Source organism: Schistocerca serialis, chromosome 3 (genome assembly GCF_023864345.2).
Source record: "Schistocerca serialis cubense isolate TAMUIC-IGC-003099 chromosome 3, iqSchSeri2.2, whole genome shotgun sequence".
Taxonomy (NCBI): Eukaryota; Metazoa; Arthropoda; class Insecta; order Orthoptera; family Acrididae; genus Schistocerca; species Schistocerca serialis.
In genome coordinates, this window is record NC_064640.1 from 644,459,093 (window position 1) to 644,479,041 (window position 19,949).

Genomic DNA, 19,949 nt, shown 5'->3' on the forward strand with positions numbered 1-19,949 from the left:
GTTGAGTACACAATCGCAGGCGCTCCTGTCTGTGATGCAGCGTCAAGGGAAACCGCAGCCATGGTCTCCGAACTGATAGTCCATGCTGCTGCAAACGACGTTGAACTTTTCGGCAGATGGTTGTTGTCTTGAAAAACGTCCTCATCTGTTGACTCAGGGATCGAGACGTGGCTGCACGATCCGTTACAGCCATGCGGATAAGATGCCTGTCATGTCGACTGCTAGTGATACGAGGCCGTTGGAATCCAGCACGGCGCTCCGTATTACCCTCCTGAACCCACCGATTCCACATTCTGCTAACAGTCATTGGATCTCGAGCAACGCGAGCAGTAATGTCGGGATACGATAAACCACAATCGCGATAGGCTACAATCCGACCTTTCTCAAAGTCGGAAACGTGATGTTACACATTTCTCCTCCTTACACGAGGCATCACAACAACGCTTCACCAGGCAACGCCGGTCAACTGCTGTTTGTGTATGAGAAATCGGTTGGAAACTTTCCTCACGTCAGCACGTTGTAGGTGTCGCCACCGGCGCCAACCTTGTGTGAATGCTCTGAAAAGCTAATCATTTGCATATCACAGCATCTTCTTCCTGTCGGTTAAATTTCGTGTCTGTAGCACGTCGTCATCGTGACGTAACAATTTTAATGGCCAGTAGTGTAGCTTTTTGAGCATCATGTATAGACCCAACACGAAACCTGTACCTTGTGTGCCATAACGATGAAACTAAGGATAGCCATAGCGCAGATACAACTACAATGGAGGAGTATCTGTTAAGAGGACAGGCATCTATTTCCTGAAGAGGAGCAACAGCCTGGATGATTGACTAATCTTGCCTTTGTACTTTAGCTAACGTGGCCTTGCTACACTCCTGGAAATTGAAATAAGAACACCGTGAATTCATTGTCCCAGGAAGGGGAAACTTTATTGACACATTCCTGGAGTCAGATACACCACATGATCACATTGACAGAACCACAGGCACATAGACACAGGCAACAGAGCATGCACAATGTCGGCACTAGTACAGTGTATATCCACCTTTCGCAGCAATGCTGGCTGCTATTCTCCCATGGAGACGATCGTAGAGATGCTGGATGTAGTCCTGTGGAACGGCTTGCCATGCCATTTCCACCTGGCGCCTCAGTTGGACCAGCGTTCATGCTGGACGTGCAGACCGCGTGAGACGACGCTTAATCCAGTCCCAAACATGCTCAATGGGGGACAGATCCGGAGATCTTGCTGGCCAGGGTAGTTGACTTACACCTTCTAGAGCACGTTGGGTGGCACGGGATACATGCGGACGTGAATTGTCCTGTTGGAACAGCAAGTTCCCTTGCCGGTCTAGGAATGGTAGAACGATAGGTTCGATGACGGTTTGGATGTACCGTGCACTATTCAGTGTCCCCTCGACGATCACCAGTGGTGTACGGCCAGTGTAGGAGATCGCTCCCCACACCATGATGCCGGGTGTTGGCCCTGTGTGCCTCGGTCGTATGCAGTCCTGATTGTGGCGCTCACCTGCACGGCGCCAAACACGCATACGACCATCATTGGCACCAAGGCAGAAGCGACTCTCATCGCTGAAGACGACACATCTCCATTCGTCCCTCCATTCACGCCTGTCGCGACACCACAGGAGGCGGGCTGCACGATGTTGGGGCGTGAGCGGAAGACGGCCTAACGGTATGCGGGACCGTAGCCCAGCTTCGTGGAGACGGTTGCGAATGGTCCTCGCCGATACCCCAGGAGCAACAGTGTCTCTAATTTGCTGGGTCCAAAATGGTTCAAATGGCTCTGAGCACTATGGGACTTAACATCTATGGTCATCAGTCCCCTAGAACCTAGAACTACTTAAACCTAACTAACCTAAGGACAGCACACAACACCCAGCCATCACGAGGCAAAGAAAATCCCTGACCCCGCCGGGAATCGAACCTGGGAACCCGGGCGTGGGAAGCGAGAACGCTACCGCACGACCACGAGATGCGGGCTAATTTGCTGGGAAGTGGCGGTGCGGTCCCCTACGGCACTGCGTAGGATCCTACGGTCTTGGCGTGCATCCGTGCGTCGCTGCGGTCCGGTCCCAGGTCGACGGGCACGTGCACCTTCCGCCGACCACTGGCGACAACATCGATGTACTGTGGAGACCTCACGCCCCACGTGTTGAGCAATTCGGCGGTACGTCCACCCGGCCTCCCGCATGCCCACTATACGCCCTCGCTCAAAGTCCGTCAACTGCACATACGGTTCACGTCCACGCTGTCGCGGCATGCTACCAGTGTTAAAGACTGCGATGGAGCTCCGTATGCCACGGCAAACTGGCTGACACTGACGGCGGCGGTGCACAAATGCTGCGCAGCTAGCGCCATTCGACGGCCAACACCGCGGTTCCTGGTGTGTCCGCTGTGCCGTGCGTGTGATCATTGCTTGTACAGCCCTCTCGCAGTGTCCGGAGCAAGTATGGTGGGTCTGACACACCGGTATCAATGTGTTCTTTTTTCCATTTCCAGGAGTGTATATCGGAACTGCGAACGGCTGAAGTCAATAGGAAACTATAGCTGTTACTTTTTTCGAGGGCATGTGCTCTACTATATGGTTAAATGATGATGGAGTCCTCTTGTATAAGATATTATACGGAGGTTTAATCGTCCGCCATTCAGATCTCCGGGTGGGGACTACTCAGGAGGCTGTCGTCATCAGGAAAAACAAACATTGCGTTTTACGAATCGGAGCGTGGTAGGTTGGAAAATCTAAAAAGGGAAATAGACAGGCTGAAGTCATACATAGTGGGACATAATGAAGTCATGTGGAAGGATGAACACAACTTCTGGCCAGCTGAGTACAGGGTTATAAATACAGAAACAAATAGGGGTAATGCAGGAGTAGGCCTAATGATTTATATGAAAATAGGAAAGCATAGTGAACGCATTACTGTAGCCGAGATACACACGAAGCCAACACTCATCACAGTAGCACAAGTTTTATAATGCCAACCAGTTCTGCAGATGAAACTGAAAGAATCTATGAGGAGATAAAAAGCATTACTCATTTAGTCAGAAGAAACGAAAATTTAATTGAAATGGAGATTTAGAGCCGAAAGAAAGACATAGAGAGAAAAAAAAAACACTATGAGAATATGAACTTGGGGGAAAAGAGTGAAAGAGAAAGCCATCTGTCAGAATTTTGCACAGAGCACTATGTAATCATTACGAACACTTGGTTTAAGCGTTGGCATGAGAAGGAGGTTGTTTACCTGGAAAATACTAGGGCACACCGTCATCGGTCACAAAATTGAAGTGCAAAAAATGTAAATGCTGCAAAAGAAAAAACGGGTTATAAAAGCCGAAAAATCGCTAAGGGTGAAAGTGCAACTACCTTTCTTCGATGTCAGCCTGTGGACACTAGGGATGGGAAAAAACCGACTGGTTAAAACCGATATCAGTACTTTAGTTCTGAATAGCCGGTGTTTTTCGGTATTTATTTGATTTCGGTTATAACACGTGCTTTTTAAAATTTGTCATAATTGAGTAAAATACCGAAATATCGATTAGCCACAGCAGTTATGTTAAATCCTTTTGTTTTTGAATAATCATTTTATTAAAAAAGTAATAATTTTTATTAGTACCATCTGCATTGCTATGAAATATTGCGTTATTACAGAAACTGGGAAAAACGATCAGTGCTATTTTAATAACAGTGCTGACAGAAATGAGCAACAAACACATGGCCTAAGAATCGCTACAACATTGCTCGGACAATAGTGTCCCTGTGGCCGTGCTTCGTGGTTTGAAGTTCGTGTGTACGTACAGTGTGCAAGTTACTTAGCAATGAAGTACAATGCATCATTCGCTTTAAAAGATTAAAGGTTTGTCTGCCATTTCTATGAAATAATAAAAAAAAGTAAGGAAATTATAGTGACAGTAATAAATTAAAAACTAAATAACAATAAAAATAGATAGTAGCTCATCTGCTGCCTGTGCATACGTAATATGTCTTCATCTGCTTGCAGCCCTCGAAAACGGACAAATTAACAGGAAAAACACAGTTCTTCTTCAACCTCCGTTTTCATCCTTTACCATTGGCCCAAAAAACTGGTATGATCCCCGATTTAAACATGATTTTTGAGCAGAGTTTCGAAAAATTACAATCGATAGGAGAATACTGTTTTTTTTTTTGTAGTATTCAACCACTTACCACTTTTCGAGAAAAGCAGCGAACGGTGGATGGGTTAAGTTTTCTTTTCATACGTAATTTAAAATTTTCATTCTATGTAACTTGCAACTGAAGGACTCAAAATTTTTCAGTCTTTGTTCGACTCAAATGGCTCTGAGCACTATGGGACTTAACATCTATGGTCATCAGTCCCCTAGAACTTAGAACTACTTAAACCTAACTAACCTAAGGACATCACACACATCCATGCCCGAGGCAGGATTCGAACCTGCGACCGTAGCAGTCGCGCGGCTCCGGACTGAGCGCCTAGAACCGCTAGACCACCGCGGCCGGCAGTCTTTGTTCGAGTTCTAGGTTTCTTACAGGAATGATAGGAATTAAAACCGAAAATCGGTTACTTCAGAAACCGGTGAAGCTAAACGGCTTTAAGTATCAGGTTAAACTGGCGTGGAAAAAATCAGATATAACCAAAAACAGGTTGTTTCACCGACAACCGCCATCCCTAATTCCAACAAAGAGAAAGAAACTTGACTTGAGAACGTGTAAAAAAGAGCAATAAACGCCCACTGACGATGCTTTATAAATAAAAGCGAAATGCGTCTGATGTAAAATACTCAAATTGTGGTACGCGTAAGACGAAAAACAACACACAATCACTGACGCAAAGCAATACTGAACCAACGACCTATCTCAGAAATGAGACTGAAGAAAGGTAAAGATACTTTTATAGGATTAGTACATTTAGAGTACGTTTTTGAAAGTGTTGACAAATTCGGAAGGTAGCAGGGATAAGGCACATGGGCCGAATGGTTATCTACAACTAGCACAGAAATGAGACTGCGCTTGTAATAGTCAAACTACATGAAAGGGGAAGTCTTAGTCGAGGAGTGAGTGACAGGGTTTGCAGCCTATCCACGTTGTTATTCATTCTGTGTATTGAGTAAACAGTGAAGGAAACCAAGGAGAAGTTTGGAAACGGAATTTTCCGATGACACAGCGACAGTAAAAGACTTTGAAGATCATTTGATCGGAATGGATAATGCATTGAAAAGAGGATTAACATTAACAGTCGTAAAAACAGGATGATAAAACGTATTCTAATCAAAACTGGCGATCCTGACGGAATTAGATTAGGAAATGAGACACTAAAGGTAATAATGGGTGATGCAGAAAGGCAGACTGGTAACAGCAACAAAATTATTCCTGAACAACAAAAATTTGTTACCTCTAACATAAATTTCAATTTTAGGAAGTCTTTTCTGAAGGTATATATGCCTTCAGTGTAGCCCTGTATCGAAGTGAAACGTAGACAGCACGCAATTTAGACAAGGAATGACTCCAGTAATCAGGTTCAGAAGGGTGTATGCTGCAGTAGTTACGCAGACATTAAGAGGCTCTTGTCCAGGATAGACGAGCGTGGAGAACTGCATCAAACCAGTATTTAGACTACAGAAGACGACCATCACCACCACGTGTCGCAACAAATGCACATAGATTTTTCTTATTTAATTTACTTCGTCGTATGCAGTAGTCTGTAAACGGCCTATGTGTAGCCGAAACACACACACACACACACACACACACACACACACACACACACACAAAACACGTACACGTTGTTTTAACATGTCTCTTTCGACTAATACGACAGAGATCTTATGAATGATGTGTGTAAAATAGAATTAACGACTAACTTAGGCCCTACGATTAAATGAAAATGGCTTTTATCGACAGCGAAAAACGCAAGTTGCGCCTCAAAGTTGTCGCGATTCAGTAATGAAATTACCTTTCCAAATTACCTACCTTACTACTGGAACAACTGGAAGTACACTATGTGCGAAAAATCTAAAGCGCCTAGTGGGACGCTAGTTTTCACAGTGGTTTTGCAGCAGCCGTGATAATTACAGAAGTTTATTCGTACTGACGCATTTACGCAGATGTACACACAGCGCGTGCCTGCACGATAAAAAGAAACAAAGCGAAATATTTGGAACGGCAGGAGGCGGTGGGGGGAGAGCCGGGGCTCTCTAGCATTCACATTCAAGGACACCGGTGTGGTGGTAAATAAACAAAAAAGTTCTCCAAGGAACAAGCGGAACACGTGCAACCGTTCATAGCACTGTGTACCGGAAACAGCAGATGCGGGTCACAGAATTGGTGCTGAGCAGAATTAACGGGTGTGAGAACTGGACCGGATATTTCCGATGTGGGTGCTGCTGTACACCGAACAAATCTATCCACCTACCCCCCCCCCCCCTTCTCTCTCTCTCTCTCTCTCTCTCTCTCTCTCTCTCTCTCTCTCTCTGTGTGTGTGTGTGTGTGTGTGTGTGTGTGTGTGTGTGTGTGTAATACAATATGACTTATTTTCTGAGGAACTTTTAACGTTTATGACTGCCAAATAGTTACACTGACACATTATTTATGGAACTACAGACTTTTTCTGTGGCAATGTAAAAGCCTCGAAACACGTTAGACCTCGATCAAGAAGCAACAAAACAGCTCCGCACACCAACGTCCCATCGTCAGGAAACGACGTCGTTTACCAAATGTAAGCAACCAAGTAACTCAAGCACAGTTCTCGTGTTTGCCTGTGCGCTTTAACTCTTCCACATCTTCTGGAACAAATGTGTACGTTAACTTTTACTGTGTCTTAGCTGCAACAGAAGTATTTTTTCCCCACTGGAAACTGAGGTACACATTTCGTCATGCTTTACAAATTGCTGGGCATCACTATTAAAATAGCAACAAGTCAATGGAGCAGTGATCAGCAACTCGTGACCATCATAATACTAGGATGTGGTTGGTCCACCGTATAATTGGATGTTGATACTGTTATTTTGCTTTTTAATAAACGAACGATCAAAAAAAAAAAATGTTCAAATGTGTGTGAAATCTTATGGGAGTTAACTGCTAAGGTCATCAGTCCCTAAGCTTACACACTACTTAACCTAAATTATCCTAAGGACGAACACACACACCCATGCCCGAGGGAGGACTCGAACCTCCGCCGGGACCAGCCGCACAGTCCATAACTGCAGTCCCTTAGACCGCTCGGCTAATCCCGCGCGTCAATGAACGATCATTTTACTATTTATTACAATAGAGAATATTTCGTACGTAACTATTTTAGTCCATAAAATGAAGCCAAGTGTACAAAGTATGTTTCGAAAACGGCTACATATTGTTGTATAAATCTTGCATCTAAAATCATTAAAAAAATCACCTAAGAGCATCAACATAAAGAAAAATTTGCCTTCCTCCACAAAAAAATCAGGTATGAAACGGTTAAGCCCATACGTCCGTGTTTTGCTTTTATATTCACAATGAATATGACGGACGAAAAAGCGGATATGGCGTTCGTTTGCTGCGAAAGTCGCGTAACTGTTGCATCAGCAGTGCGGCTGTGTATGCTCAAAGGTATCGTACCAAATCCTCACGATAAGAGTGTTTGTAGGGAACTCAAATTGTGAAAAGTAGAATACGTCACGAAAAAGAATAGTGACGTTATGAGATATGTGTGTAAGGGGTGACTGGGGTGGGGGTCGGGAGAGGGGTGCTTCTGCTTGCAATGTTAACTGAATATGTAAAAATGGCCTAACATATCTGACATAATTCAGAACTTTGCCCTCCAAAAGAATTATCAACGATTGTTACCTACGAAATTAAACAAGAATCACAATGAACTTAGTTTATTACATAAAAATGCAAGAGAAATAATTTGACAATTACTGACAATGATAAGCCAATGCCTTAGCAAGCCTGGCCAAGGGATCTGGAATGTGATTCAATGAATGCCTATCTGGATTAGCAGTTATATTTGTCTAATTCGGACCGTGATTTCCGAAGGGTTAATGTTTAAAGTCAGAAAGCGCTACAAAAGGGTACGTATTTGCATCTATAGGCGGAGTTTAAAGCATTGTGAATCTTTAACGGCAAACAAGTCTTCAGAATGAAGACTGCAATTACTGGATCTTGGTAAAATAACTATTTTCACTACAGCTCGCCTCGCCATTGCGGCTAATTCTCACCATATTAATCGGCTGGTGGTGGCTGAAAAATCAATCACTGGCTCTATCCCAACAACTTGCGTCTGCATCTAAGTTCACATCAGCTGGCTACATGCATAACTGATGTCTGCCAGAGACCGCGCCCGTTCATCAAGTCTGTCCAACGTGAATCCCTTTGTCACGACAACTGGTTGTAGAATAACTTTTGACCATCTGCATCTTACGAAGACTAGTGTGTCTGCGTTTCTCTGGCGTTTAATAAGTAACTCAAAATTTTTTCTTAAAGCAGGATGGTTTTATTCAGGATTTCAATACATCATATTATTCCCCACTCTTTCGGCTACAAAACCCTGTTTTTCAACGTCATCTCGGTTCAATGAGACGGCGTTGCGCCATCTTAGTGGGACAGCCTGCATGCCTGCATGATACCACTCTAATGGTCGACGTGGGAGCAAACGTCTTGCTGCGCCAATAATCTACCTATCCTTCACGTACTGCTTCCCGCGGAGTGCATCCTTCACTGGGCCAAACAGATAGACGTCGGAAAGTGCGAGATCCGAGCTGTAGGGTGGATGAGGAAAAAACAGTCAATGAAGTTTTGTGAATTTCTCTCGGGCGCGCAGATCTGTGTGAGACCTTTCGTTGTCATGGAGAAGGAGAAGATAGTTTGCATTTTTGAGGCGACGAACATGCTGAAGTCTATTCTTCTGTTTCCTGAGGGTAGCACAAAACACTTCAGAATTGATCGTTGCACCATGAGGCAGGACATCAAACATAATAACCCAGTCTTGTATCGCGCAAGCAATCACGCACAGGTGGTCCTTCGTTGCTCTTTGTGGCACTGAGTTGTGCGGCGAGGAACCCAGCGTGCATGCACCTTTGAGCACCCCGTGGAGCAGTGTGTCGGCACTAACAACATAGACGTTCAGCTAAGCAGCTATTAGTGTGATTGTGATCTGTCGATCACCTCGGATGAGAGTGTCCACATATTTCAACACTGGAGGAGTCACAGTTGTGTGCGGCCGGCCAGCACAAGGGCGATCCGACAGGTTTGTGTGACCTTGTTGCGATGATCACAGACGCCTCGCCCGACGACTCACAGTGCCCTTGTTCAGTGCCAGGTCCCCATAAAAATTCTTAAGTGCCTATGAATACCTGAGACGCTCTGGTTTTCAGCTGAAAGAAACTCAGTGATAGCTCTCTGCTTGACACGCTTCTCCGTTACAGACGCCATTTTGAGGCTACATATACCGCCGTCACGTAACGAAACTTCATCAAACTACAGGGGCTGAAGCGACAATATTCCACGACGTCCCACAACAAATTCTGCATTTTTTCAATCGAAATTGGCCGAGAAAAAGAAATGTGTTGCATTACTTATTGAACGTTCCTCCTACGTCGAGTGCCGACCAGTAAGAAGCTGTCTTACAAGACGCTAGTCTCCTTCCCTTCCTCTCATTTCAGGCCATTAACCAATAGCAACTGTCTTAATGCTTGGCGCTGCCAAAACTCAGTCCTTCTATCTCTCTTTCTATGTCTACGTTCGAGTGTCTGATAATGAGGGTGACCCTCTGTATGCACAGTCGTGTTTCTGTCTTCCGCTTTCAAGTTAATTAGTTTACCAAAAAGTACCTGTTTGCCACATTTCGTTCAACATTTTGCCTTGTAGGGCCTGAGTTCGTTGGGGGTGTGTCACACTCTTCAGAGGCGTCCTAAACTTCCGTTTCCCATTCCATTCTCAGATGTTATCTTTAGCGGTCTACGTATTTCGACGGATTCTCGCTTTCCACCACTCTTTCTGTAATAGCTCTTCCGGGACGCTGCCAAAAAGATCACATATCCCCTTATCACACACAGCTCATTAAAAACAGACTCCTTTGTGTCGGCTCAACTTTTGAGATACTATCTGTATTGTGACTTTAGCATGCGGCGCCCAGGGGTGGCTACCGGTGAGCCTCAAGGCACGGGCAGTCAGTCTGCCTGGTGTTGTCCCTTACAGGTTTCCGAGTGCCTTTGGCGATTTCTCCTGAAGCGGTCTCCCGGCTGGCTTTTATGACCTACGGCCTGTTCGTTCACTAACGGATAAGTGCAAGATACTTTGATGGAAGCTACTTATTTAGATGAACATGCATTTTAATAATGGAAATTGTAATTTACGTTAGTTAAGTACTGGCAATCACTGGTACTGATACATATTCCACTTATTGGTGCGGATTTATTATTCCGATTTGATTTTTCTTGCTATTCTGTATTGAACATCATTTACCGGACGGTTTGGGAGAAACGGTCGCGTAACGAATGAAACCAACATTTAAGTAGCGGTAACATACAACACACACGTTATAACGAGGCAGCTTGAATGTGTGTGTGCGGAATCAGCCACAGGGGTGTTTTGAGAGTATTATATTCCGACGCATTTTATACTTCCTGCGTTTCTTTCCGCCAACAGCCTCATGTCAATGGATTTCTAAATCTGCTACAGTTCTTCCAAGGATGTCTAAAACTACTAACTGATGCAGTGTTTATACACAAGATTTTGTCTGTGGATGTAGCATCGTTCGCAAACCACGAACTAGTCAACCTTCTCAATATCCCTTACTGGACACTTGAAAATCTACGCAGGCTGAAAAAAGTGGATAAACAACGTCCATGGTCTGTTAATGTGTGGTGCTGGATTTGCACGAATCGCATCACTGTTCTCTGTTTTATTGACGGGACTATCAATAGCAACAAGTCTTTACAATTCCTAACAGACATGATGCCGCTGTTATTCTCTCAGACACTTAACTAAGAATGTAACTGGATAAGAAGCAAAGCATGTGGTACAAATACGAAAGATTTCCCGTAAAGTTTCGCACAGATAGTAATAGAGTTTCTTGGCAGAATATTTTGGAATCGTTGGGAAACACAAAATAGCCTGCACACTCACCAGACACACCACTTCTAGCTATAACAAGAGGTGACTGTTGGCTTGTCTTATTGGTCGAAAATAGCACTCCATCCGGAAACTAGTAGCAAGAATTAAAAACAAATAAATAAAACTGTGTAGCTGTAGAACGTTTATTTCCAGAACCAATACCAACTGATTCTCCTTCATATTCTTTACAGATTTAATGAACGTATTCGAAAGTCCTCACCGAACGACGTTTAAGAAGCTATATTAATTATAGATATATCGGTATCAACTTCGCTGTTTCAAACTGAACTATAATAATTTCTGCAACTAGTACTGTAATTCTAAAAGAGACGGAAAAAAATGGAGTATCACTATTCGAAATTCGCTTAATCCACAAGTTGGTAAACGGATTTTTGAACTTTAAACTCTGAAATATATGCTAATGTAGGAAATAATCTCATAAATCGAGAATGTGTTCCATGCGAAAAAATTGATATTCATTAACTATTATACATGTCTTTTACATTCTGTCAGAGAGCTGTGGAATTAATGCAATTAATTTATTGGTGAAGGCCACAAACACTCAGAAAATATATGTTGCTAAATTACTTAACAGCAGCAGCCCACCGTATAATATGAAATGCAGGTGTACTGCAAATCAATAACGCTGTCTTCCAAAACTAGAAGACTTCGCAGCAGTAATACTACTGTATATATTCACTAGTGACATAGCCTTAGTTTTTCCGCGCGACCGCTACGGTCGCAGGTTCGAATCCTGCCTCGGGCATCGATGTGTGTGATGTCCTTAGGTTAGTTAGTTGTACGTAGTTATAAGTCCTAGGGGACTGATGACCTCAGCTGTTGAGTCCCATAGTGCTCAGAGCCATTTGAACCTTAGTTTTCCTATATTCCGAACGAAGTTTACAGAACACGCGGTCAGAGCCAATACCTTCCCAATGACACAAGATACATATAATATAATTTTTCAAGAAGTGTATAAAACTATCGTCTACGAATGTTTCGATGTCTTACTTAAAGCGAAGAGCCTCACTGGTAAAATATTGTTATCAGGAAGCGTGTGGAGCAGTGTGTGTGTGTGTGTGTGTGTGTGTGTGTGTGTGTGTGTGTGTGTGTCGCACTACGAAAGTAATTCGACAAGGCAATTTCTTGACAGAACTGGAAATGATGGATCCAATTACAGCAGCCTAGAGCTCTATGCTGTACTTATGTACCGTGCATCGCTAAATTACCCGAGGAAAAGGGTTTCCTAACAGCTGTAGTTATTAGTGAAGCATGACATTGCCAGGAAGGAGACACCGGTCTTAACGCAATTAATTGAACATTTTTTATGCAAAAACTTATTATGCCTAGAACGCAAATTTCATTACACAATTAAAGCATGATGTCTAGTTCCGGTTGCTTTCTACAACCATCTTCAGCTCCTTCAAACAGTAAAAACCGAGTTGAATGTGCATTGAAGAATATCATCATTAGCTACAGACATGCAATGACACGCATTCATATTATGGGCCAATAAGACTAGGACAGTATGTAATTGTACGTTTCATTGAGAGTGAACCATGTTGTAAACCATAATCTTGCAAGATGCAGGTAACAAAAAAGGAAAATGGCCAGTTGCACCAGTAAAAATTGCATTAAATGTCTTATTTGCAACTGTGCAGGAGAAATTAAAGTGAAAAAAGTATATGCAACGTTAACAAGAATCGTCAGCTGTTCCAAAGAAAGGAGTGATTCATAATGGCGCATAAAATAGTCATGCTTATAAAATATGCACAAACTGAAGATTAAAAGAAAAATGCCACAATCCCAACCAGCCTGGCAAGACACGTTTTGACATACATATTTAGAAAGGATTACTATTTTGTACGACATAGTGGCACACTCCTTTCTATAGTACAGCTGATAATTTTTGTTATCGTGCTATATACTTTTATCACTATGATTTCCGCTTTGTTGTTGTTGTTGTTGCCGTTGTCGTCTTCAGTCTGGAGACTGGTTTGATGCAGCTCTCTATGCTACTTTATCCTGTACAAGCTTCTTCATTTCCAAGTAACTACTGCATCCTACATCCTTCTGAATCTGCTTGGTGTATTCGTCTCTTGGTCTCCCTCTACGATTTGTACCCTCCACACGGCCCTCCAGTACTAAATTGGTGATCCCTTGATGCCTCAGAACATCTCCTACCAACCGACCTCTTCTAGACAAGTTGTACCACAAATTCCTCTTCTCCCCAATTCTATTCAGTACTTCCTCATTAGTTACATGATGTACCAATCTAATAAAGTGCCTAGGTGAACACTATTTTGAGAGGAATTTCTCAGGTGTCAAGCATGAAAGGGATGCCGCCGCCTCATCCTGGTGGGACCCAAACTGACACCTACGCGTGGTTTGGCAGCTGACGGCCACGTCATCACTTCGCGGGGACTGCCAATGCATCCCGACTCCTGGGGACGCGTGCAGAGTCGGCGGCGTCGGGCATGGAGTGGCGGGATGTGTTTTTCTATTAGCAATCTTTTGTTTAAACTATATTCGATCGATTTGACCGACCAATAGGGTGCCGCGAATCAAAAAGATCTACCCCATACATGTGAAGAATATCGATTTAATTAATTCGCATAAATTTTTTTACGTCAACGTGGTGTTAGGGGTACAATAGTTAAGGGAAGGGTGTGTGTAAGTGGGTGACATGGAGCAGAACAACAGATGATGTGCGTAACAGTAGGTACATTTGCATAATTTTTACGTAAAACGCAGTACAATAGTTTAAGGTGGTTGGGTGACGATGAAGAATGTGCCGGAAATGGCGTTCAAAAGCACATGAAATTCAAAAAGTGTACCAGAAAATGGTGGGAGGACGTCACTAATTACTTAGTTTGGTATCAAACGCAGTACAATAGGTTAAGTGCCGACAAAGGGTCGAACATTTGGTTAAGACACCCAGAGTACAGTGCCAAACATTAGGTTATGCACATGTTTGCTCCATGTAATTACTTCTTACAAGACTACATGTTTCTAAAGAGCAGAGAATGACGAGCAAGAGAAATCCAACCCCCCACAAACTGAATTTTTTATAAATAAACAATACACCCTTGAATTTCCTGTTATGAGATCCTACCCCTCTGCCAATTACCATATACTCTGTAAACTGCCTTGAATCCTCTAAATTGTTGAAATAAACAATATTCCACACACAGCAATCGATTTCCCTCAAAATGGCCGATCAATTGAGTCTTCTTCCCGCCAATTTCCAGGAGGGAGGATGGGAGGGGAGGGGGGTATACCAGAGACGGAGAGGTTAATTAATTTATCAATTTAATTAAGTAGGCAATCAAATTGATAAGAGTGAGAGGAGCTATTCCAATAACTCAGACCTGAAAGTGTACCTGAAGCAGTGAGGGGGCAGGGGGCTTGGGCGACGGGGAGGGGGTGCCGGGGGGCAATAAGATAAATGTCTGTAAATCGAAAGGAAATGGGGGTGACATGGAAAACCATATAACAGAACAATAGGTTAAGTACCTGTCATTGCAAGGAGAACAATAGGTTCGCCCTTGAGTGCATACCTGCCCCTGATGCAGGTAACCCGCACTAACAAAATGCACTCGCTCCTGCTCTGTCCCCCTACTGCCGTTAATTCTAAAACAAACAGTTAATATACCTTACAGATGACACGGAACACACATGGTCATGTACCATATTTCAGTGAAGCATTTACAATGAATATGACAAGATATGAAACTTCGATAATTATGCGCTATTCCCTAGATAAAAAGCTAAAGAATAGCTAGAGGTAACATTGGGTACAGCTGTTTTCTTACCTCTCTCTATTGTTGTAGGATTCGACGAATGTCAGATGGAGGCCGACGGCGAGACACAGCAGGTACTCTTATAAGGGGTCCAGAGAGACAGTGTAGGTCCACAGGAATGTATTTTCTTCCTTAATGAAGTCTTCGACGCAAAACATACGTGCTGGATGACAGTCAGTCTGGTTTGTGGGCATTTTCACACACAAATTGTTTCAAAAGTTTCTGGAGAACACGACGTAAGTATATAAAGATCGGAATTGCATTTCATGATTATGTGTAGGAATGCAGTGCTCGTTGCTTTCGAATCATCACTGGGCAAGAAACTGTGGTTTCTACTTCCTTTTGCAGTTTAGATCATCATTCTAGATCTAGCACTATCCCCCGAGGCAAGGAAAGACGACAATTATCTCCTCATATGACATGGTATTACCAATTTTAAATTCAGTCCACGACGAAGACTGAACACAGATGCAGTTTACCTGCACTAGCTCATTTTGAGGTAGCTAATCCTTTCATCTAGCTATGAAACAACGTATCATCGACAACGTAGCTGTGACTACGAATCTCTCTCACTCTTTATAGTTACAAAATCTGAAAACGCCGAGAACTGACCAAAGTGACTGAAATCTTGTTACAGTTACCACCATCTTACGATGAATGTAACTTTTCAAGTGTTCTGTTGGCGAAATAAAAACGTTTATAGTATATCTATTTTTCTTGTTTTTTTTGTATGAATCAGGAAGCAAAGTATTTGTCAGCCACAATCGCAAATATCGATTTCGAAGAAAATTGGCATAACGAAGAAGTAAAATAAAATGAACAGTACAGAAAAGTACTCACTCACTTGTAAGGTATACTCTCATGTTTTTTAATGCTATTCCCAATATCTGATGAGCCTGAATGTTGAAAGTTCATATGAACGTAATTTGTAATTTCGTGTTTTCCAGATACCGGTCAACCACTGCTTTCAAGTGCAACAGTTCGTATTTTTTAGTTGTTTGCAGGATCAAAACCTAGTGAGCCATGCTACATTACAGTCAATGGTTCTATGGAATCATTTTCTTGAAGAAACGAAAATGCATTACTCCCGTTAACTTCTCTAAGCTGCAAAGTCTCGTTCAACGGCAATTTGTACGAGAAATTTAGTGATTCTGAAAGTTTGTTAATTCGAATCGACTGTTGTACTCAAAAGGCTTGAAGGCTGAGAAAGTCGTGTGAACTTATCATATAATATATACACAATTTTATCACCCAAGTTGAAACGTCGAGCGACCACTGGTCGTCAATATCTACTCGACAGTCATCAGACAACTCACCAGATAATGAAAACACGGTGTAGACGAGGCCTTACAGACCTCCTGCGCTGCTGCTTTACTTTCTGGTTCTGCATCTAGGGGAGGGTATAGAAGATTTCTTTGTTCACGACTAGACTTCATGTAGCTCCTTTACCCACGAGGCAATTAAAATTTTTTTGTCTCCAAAATAATATCTCTTCTTAGCCCCTCCCAAAAAGATTGCCAAGTTTTGTATTGCTTTAAAAATGGTTAGTTGTCGCACATTAACAATTTAATAGACTGTCCGTACCCTTCTGCAGAAACACAACTAGCCATAACAATAGCTGAAAGGTGGAGCTAATGACTTCCGTCGGCATGGTACTGCACGATTAGACACAAATACTTCGCTTCCAACGTCCATTTGATTCAGCTTTTGACACACTATTAACTCGCTTCATACAATTGATATCGAGGAAAATGTTTTCTCGGTTTTAAAATCCAGGAGAGAAGTCCGCACCAAATGCTGTACACAGTCACAATTTGTGTAAATATTTACAACAGGATTCATCCATTATAAGTTTACAGATCCACGACTACTTTTTCTCCTTCTTGCTTCCACTTATATCTACATAAAAATGCGGTGTGTTTAATGTGACATTCCGTACACGGCGAAATCTACACTGACGAGGCAGTTACAAGATTTCGCTCTTTTTTTTAGTGTGAGAGTATCCCGAATGGGCATTTCTTATAGACGTCCCAGTCAGCGTACGACGTTTCTCTCAGTCTGAATATAAACAACTCTCATTCTCTTCTTTTTTCAGCAACTCCTTAAAATCGTCACGTTTGACAACTATGTTGGTTTCAATCTCACTTAATTAGTCTGAATCATTATGCCACAAATCAAACATATCCTTGCTCTTTATAGTAATTAATCAATAAATCTTCCACCACTTTCAGTTCATAGGGTGCTCATTTCATAGGTTTCTTCGTAGGTGACCACTCGTACTTCACTTCATTTGGTTTGAGTTTTATCGTTAACCAAAACGTCGTATTAAGTCATCATGCCATAATAGAAACAATAAACATTCCTGAAATCTGAAGTCTGTTCCGTCGTGTCATCACGACAGAGATGCGGGCACGTTTCCTTGGAAATGGTTCAACTAATGTCGCTGTTTGCTTTTACCCATTACTATTACTCGCAGCGAAAGCAAGAGATACGAAAGAAAAGTTTTGAACTTCTCGTCGTGGTACCATCAGTTTCACCCAGGTAGTCAATAACAATGGCTAATTATCTGAATGTGCAGTAGATTTTCACACATGTAAATGTTACATTAATGAAATTTTTTGTTCACACCGATTTGCTGCACAACGGCGTCGGTTTTTCTATGTAACGAACCACATCATCATCACACAAATGTTATCAATAATTTTTTCGTCCGTATTAAGTAACTGACAACGTGTTGTTCCATCAGTATCCAAAACATTCAAGAGCGCCTTTACCATTGGACTAATCACATACACACCTCAAACTGAACAATGCAACCTCCAGATGTACTCAACGTTTTCAGTCCAACAACATACTAATCATTGAACAACTATAATTACGACATACGTTGTAACCTCTGTCTACATCAAACTCGCAATGATTATCAGGTTTGTATGTTAACATCTCTACTGATTAGACGCGGCAAAATAGTTTGCGAAGGTTGAGTCAATGTTCTGCACATTCTAGGTAGTACACACAGTAATTGTGTGCAACGAGTTTGAGCTTTAGAATCTGTCCAACAAACTCTTTGAAAATACACGTCGTTGCGCAGTTTGTGATATGCTAGCTTGTATATCCTAGATTTTTATACGACATGAAACTATTATAGTTGGTCATTTACGACCTGGTATATCGTGAAATCAATCTGTAGCTCTATAGTTATCATCAGATGATTTAATTTTTTTGCGTTTGAGGTTCCCTTCAGGTTGCTTCCAGTAGTAGTAGTAGTAGTAGTACGTTGATTTATACGATTTTATAAAATTCTTTCCCGGGATATAAGCTGTTCCAAGCAATACTGTGTTCTGTAAGTATCTCTTTACTGCTTCCTAAAATGTGCGTTTGTTCTGTATTGAAGCTACATGGCTAATTATTACTGGGATGATTTCACACTGTTCACCTGCCACATACGACTTATCTCTATGATACAGGTGAGCAGTTTCCTCAGTCATGTTCGCATCTTAAGAAACTGTCATCCTTCCAGATGCACCACATTCTCTTTGCCTGTTGTACAATGTCAGTCTTTTTACATGCTAAGCAGTACCGTTAGTTTGCACCATTCTGACGTCCAAGATTGTTCCAGCTGCTGTGTGTCTGAGAGCTCCAGTACTACAAGGGTTCAACACATTGGCCAGTGGTGGTATGTATTCCGTTTTTGAATGAGAGAATAAGGAAGAGCTTTACTTTCTCCCCTGTCGTCTAACTGTTCCTTGTCCGGTGTTATTTGTATTTTGCCTCTATTGAATTCTCACTTTCAATTAACTGATCAACTACCATTATAAATGGTGTGTATCATGCCAAACCAATCATTTTACAACAACCTCACACCTGCATTGCCACGGACTTTTTGGAAGCACTTTATGTACGAAATATATCGTACCCGACTCTCGTAATTACTGACATTACTCGTGAAGTCAATGATACCTGACTTCGCTATATTGCTCCTTTCATGATTAAGTTATAAAAAATGAATCATATACCTATTGAAATGTTGATTTTAAGTTTTACTACATCCGTTAATTCTTCCGCAATATTTCCTGAAGTGTCTTTTTCCTTCTTTTAATACTATAATCTGAACATCAAACCTCTTTCTAAGTGATGAGTCTCACTAAGCATACACAGACAGCTATTTTTTTCCTTACACACACATAATACTTGTATCAATGATATATGAATTATTTTAAGACTTCAGCACAATACATGTAAGCACTGTTCCCGATTAACTTCAAAATTTTATTTTTCTGGGTGGTAAGTCCACGGCACTTCCTGAACCTACCACCGAAAGTGGCGAAGCAGTACAAATATCTTAGATCAACCCTAGCTTCACTTTCTGTGCCTTAATCTTCGAAGTAAGTTTATACTTACATCACAGGTTTAAACGCAACTAATGGATACGCTAAGAGTAAGACGATCACTGATACAAGAATCTTCTTCGACCTCTGTGTTCAATAATGTACTTACTTTGTCTTCCAAATTTCAATCCATTTTCTCCGTAGCATATATTTATGCCCACCTCATCAGGGTAGTCAGCCAATAAGCTACGTGATGCAGCAGTCTGAGAAGGACAGCTATCCATATGGATAGCTATCCATATGGATGGCTATCAAGCTATCCATATGTCGGTTTTTCTGTTATTTCCTTGAACAGATTAAGGCCAAAGTCCAGTTGGTTCCTTTGAAAATGAAATGTTCGATTTTACTCATCACTGCCCAACAGGAGCTTATATCCTTCCTTCGGTTCTTTGAAAAACATTTCATGATAAAAGTGTTAATCTACAACATGATTGCAAGCAGAAATTTGTAGTTTTCTTCGATTAGTTCAATATCTACGCGCCATTATTGTTGTCTTGCTGGTACCACGTTGTCCGCAGATCGAGCTCTAGTAGGCAGCGTCGCAGTCTCTACATCACGGGGTCCTGGGGGTCGATTCCCGGCAGGGTCAGTGATTTTCTTCGATCGGAGAGTAGGTGTTTGTATTATCCCAATCACTTCATCTCACCTTCATCA

General features: G+C 42.2%; 1 protein-coding gene across 1 annotated transcript in view; it reads right to left on the bottom strand.

Moving 5' to 3' along the window:
- LOC126470529 (liprin-alpha-1) overlaps nt 1-16,168 on the bottom strand; it is a 1,209,312-nt gene extending 1,193,144 nt beyond the window's left edge. Inside the window, exon 1 of the mRNA XM_050098447.1 lies at nt 14,920-16,168. The gene's annotated coding sequence lies outside the window, so the exon portion shown is untranslated. The remainder of the gene's footprint in view (nt 1-14,919) is intronic.
- Nucleotides 16,169-19,949: the final 3,781 nt, after the last annotated feature.